This window comes from Hibiscus syriacus, unplaced genomic scaffold, assembly GCF_006381635.1.
Source record: "Hibiscus syriacus cultivar Baekdansim isolate YM2019G1 unplaced genomic scaffold, ASM638163v2 tig00111057_pilon, whole genome shotgun sequence".
Classification (NCBI taxonomy): Eukaryota; Viridiplantae; Streptophyta; class Magnoliopsida; order Malvales; family Malvaceae; genus Hibiscus; species Hibiscus syriacus.
The window spans coordinates 28,670-33,131 of record NW_024062965.1 but is presented as its reverse complement, the minus strand read 5'-3'; the positions used below and the strand labels follow the sequence as shown (position 1 = coordinate 33,131).

The window sequence follows — 4,462 nt, the reverse complement described above, 5'->3', positions numbered from 1 at the left end:
CTGTCAAAAGTGGGAACGTGAATGGAGGCAAGCATGGCATGAACCATAGAAATGGGCGACAATTTTTATAACTGCTTACATTGCAGTTTTCATTAACGGCTTACAATTTGCAGAGCCAAAGTAATATTGGTGTTGCCTGAAGAAGGAAAAATGTAGAGACAATTGAAAAAGCATGATAAAAGCAAAGTTCATAGACGGGATATTCAAATCACAAGAAAGTTTACAATTCAAAACCGCAGCTTGAATGTGTACAATCCAATGCGATTGAAGTTGAAATCCTTTTATGTCATCGCATGCCTTTGGAGTGTCGCAGGAGAGCGCTGTAATCCTCTTGCCTGCCTTTCGTCCATCCATCCATCGAATCTGCCGAACTGGGTTCCCACGAGGAGGACCCCGAAAATCCCCAATGCTGCTGCTGTCCACTGCCCACAATGCTATTGCTTCCTGATGATTCTTCGTCCTCCATATCTGCACCACCACCACCTCTCCTAACTGTCACATACTTGTGAAAACTTGGCTCCGTCGAATGATCATTCCCGATTACCTGAGGGTCTCCGGTTTCTTTCATTTTCTGCCCGACAGCACTAATGCTGTAGTTGAGTTGAGGCCAGCAACTGCTTCAAGGATGGAACAAGCCTGGCTAACGCACGCTGGGAGTGACAACTGAGGAGGGTTGCTGTTGTTTTGGTGAAAATTTTGGATGTCTTCGAGCAATAGCGATGCATATGACGATGGAATGGGATTCAACAATGTTTCTGGATTTAAGTCCAAATCCCTCGATCTCCTAGAGGATCTGCTTCTCGTCAAGGATTGAGTTGGCTGCGTCTTGCTATCTTCAACCATTGCTGGCTCTTTTACCATGCCTTTAACATTCGATTTCTGCAGATTCACATTGGCGGGTACCTTGATTCCTCCTTGTCCCTTGTTGGCAGCCGACAGTGGGTATGCAAGTGAGTCGGGATCGATCTCACTCAACGGGTTTCGTCTATAAGGCGAATGTTCTGCTTTCCTCGATGAAGTGCGACTCAGTGCAGGCTGTTGCTGATTCTCGGGTTCAGTCTTTGCGGGGGACTGAGAGCGAGGTGAAGCGGCGGTTCTTGCGGGGGACTCTCCGACATTCCTCTTCACGGATATCCTTTTGACACCATTTGCAGTAGTCGTGGCAGCTTCTACACAGTTGATGCTCTTATCAATCGCCAATGAAGAAACAGTCGGTGGAACCGAGACCATCTTCCCGGGCCTGTTAGTGCCATTGGCAGCATTGGAACCTTGAGTGCCTTCAGTGTTGTCTGATCTTCTTCCCGGAGATCGGCTCACTCGTCTTCCACCACCGCTGCCTTTACTACTACATCTTTCCCTGCTGCCCGAGCATTGCTGCTGCTCTCTTTCTCTGCTCGGAGTCCTCCTCCTTCCTTGATAAGACGACCTGCTCGAAGGCTGGCGGCGTGGGCGGTCACCATAATCAGTGGAGGTAGCAGCGCCGATGTCATTGTCGTTTTCGCGATCGAAATCGAAACTTCGCTTGGATCCTGAGTACTTCCTGGAAGGCGTTTTACACGAGGAGTTGCTTGTGCTAAGTCTCCCGCACTGTATCAAAATGGCCTCTACTTCCTCTTTAGTGCAGCTGGACGTCCCCACGGCAACAGTATTGATGTTGCAGACGCCTTCTTCGGTGGAGACGGACGAAACAGGCTCGTTTTCTGCTGACTGCGATGGATTTTGCGTGGCGGAGGGGAGCGTTTGTCTGTGTCATGGCTCTTTCTGTGTTTTATGATGAATACCTCCTTCTTGACCAAGCTCTTCTCTTGGCTTGCTTTCACAACCTGTTCTTCTTCGGTTAGCTGGTGAATCTTGGGCTCAGCTCCGACTTTCAGGGTGGTCTCCGCCGCTACCGGTGCTATTGCAGAAGAAATAGGAACCGCCTTCGGCTGAGGTTGAGGGTTGTTATGGGAGGAGGAGGAGGCTTTCTTTTTGCTGAAACAGCCACCCATTTGGGAGACCAATAGTAAAGTGAGGAGAACAGGATTAGAGAGAGGGAATAAGCGGGAGGTAGGAATCGGCAATGAACAAGTTCAAATGATTGTGGGTACATTTGTCTTTAAAACGTACAGCTTGTTTAGGGAATTCAAATTTTGAATCCAGGATCCATCCGATAAATCAACGGCACGTTAGACTGGCCGACTGACATACTCCAATTCATTTTATATTGTTTAATATGAGGGTGTTGGTCACTAATTTTTTAGTCAGTTTTTGTTTTACCTACTGATGTTTCAAAAGTAATGAATTGGTCACTACCGTTATCGATTAGTTACAAAATGATCACTTGACGTTAGCAGCAATTAACACTTGTGACGAAAAATATTACTAACGCGTTAACTGCTTACATGGACTGGAGTTGGCTGAGTTGATCGTCACATTGGAGACCTAAAAGCCTGAAGGTCACATCTTCTCCTTAAAAAAACCAAATCCTTAAATTAAACTTGGGGTTTTTCATTCCTATCTGTTTGCCCCAAAATTTTTGTTTGAAAGTTATAAGAGAAATCCCGTGAAGATGGAAGACTATTGATGTACTGCTTCACAATCTCCTGTTTTGTCCAAAATTTACATTCCACCAAAACTTATACTTTCATTCCTATCTTTTTGTCCCAAAATATTTAAGGTCGAATATGTTGATAAACTATAGCCAAATGGTTGATTTTCTCTAAGAAAGCTCTGTCTTTATTATGTTGAAAGTCGGAAGTGAATTATCAAATCTACTAGTGGGAAGACTTTCATTGTTTTTATTTGAAACCAGTATGGTGTTTTAATGAAGTCTTTGACTTCATAGTGGCTCATTCTGGTTGTGGGGAGCTGTAGTTAACATGGGAATCAGCAGATACATGTTTCATTCTTTACTAATTGAGTCCATCTTCTTAACAATCTAATCGATCTTTCGCCCTTGGCATCAGCCAACAGTAATGGGATCGTTAAGCATGATATTCTCGACTTGTGTGATTGTTAACTTCCACGTGGATGATTATAGATATTAAGGCTTTGCTTGGCTTGACATGAAAGATGGATTGAAGCAAGGATGGAAAGTTTGTTATTCAAATTGTTGAGATTTATAATCACTTTCTTACTTTGTAGCTTAACAATTAGATTAACAGAATTTTCATCTTCACTCCTTTCCATCCTTTGTAAAGCCTAAATATTTTCCAAAGATAGTTTTACAGCTAGCACCAACAGATATCATATAATAGATTTGCCTTGGAAATTTTAGTTATAATATTCAGTTGATTGATTTGCAGATCAGCCACTTATGCAAAGAAGAAAGGAGGAGTAGAAAAAGAAGAAAGAGAAGAATAAGAGTCGGTCAAAAGTCCACATAAGCAGTAAACGTTCCAGTTATGTTTTTCCGTCATGCGTGTTAACAGCTGTTAACGTCGGGTGACCATTTTGTAATCAATAGATAATGTTAGTGACCGATTTTTTACTTTTGAAACATTAGTAGGAAAACTAAAGATTAACTCAAACATTAAGGATCATGGTGTAGTTTACTCTTAATATGATTTGGTAAACAAAAATATATTATTCTGGAAAACCGTAAACTAACTTTTCCTTTTTATCAAAAACCACTTTTTCGAGGGATAAAGTAATCTTTTGTCCTTGGTAAAGCGATCTTGTATGATGTGGATTTTTTTATATTTATTGTTATTTAATTTATTAATCGATTAATTGAAATAAAGTATTATATAAATATATTATGATACGATTATTCTAACTTAGTTTTATCCACTTATGATATCATAATTTGAATATCTAACTTTACTTAAAAATTTTAATTTTTTTACCGTTAGATCAACTAATAGTTTGATATGACATTCTTGACCCTCGTAATTGTATTAAATATTGTTACTTCTTTTAATTCTTCATCAATATTGATAATGTCAACAAGGTGATTTTTCTGGTGATAGTCTCTCATCATGTGAGAACCATCGCAAAAAGAACACTTCGATAATTATCACTTTTCCCCCCTCACCGGTTGAATTTTACCTTATCATTCTTATCTGAGGAGCTTCCTTCACCATTACTCGAATGCTTCTTGTCGTCTCCCCACCAATGCCCTTAGTTCGAGGCCTAAAAGATTTAGCCCCAATAGATTTGTCCTTACTAAACTTATCCAAGGCTTTGAAAATCACTTTGACACATTTTCGTTGTAGCTTAATCTTTTCAAAGCCTTTCAAAATCCATAATATGCAAATTATGTTAGGTTCTTTAAAAAATAATTGTAGGGTATGCAAAATTTGGTTAAAATGGAATCGATCGACGAACCAAAATATTTTTATCAATTGATTGGTTACTGAAATTAGTTTGACTAGGAATTCATTTTTTTAAGTTCTAACTATCAATTATTGTAGTTTAAAAGTGATTAATTAATGGAATTAATTATTTAATTAAAATTAATAACATATATTAAAATTTT

At 39.8% G+C, this 4,462-nt stretch overlaps 1 pseudogene; it reads right to left on the bottom strand.

Annotated features, from left to right (window-relative positions):
• Window positions 1–281: 281 nt before the first annotated feature.
• On the bottom strand, window positions 282–1,991 carry LOC120151438 (annotated as a pseudogene).
• Window positions 1,992–4,462: the final 2,471 nt, after the last annotated feature.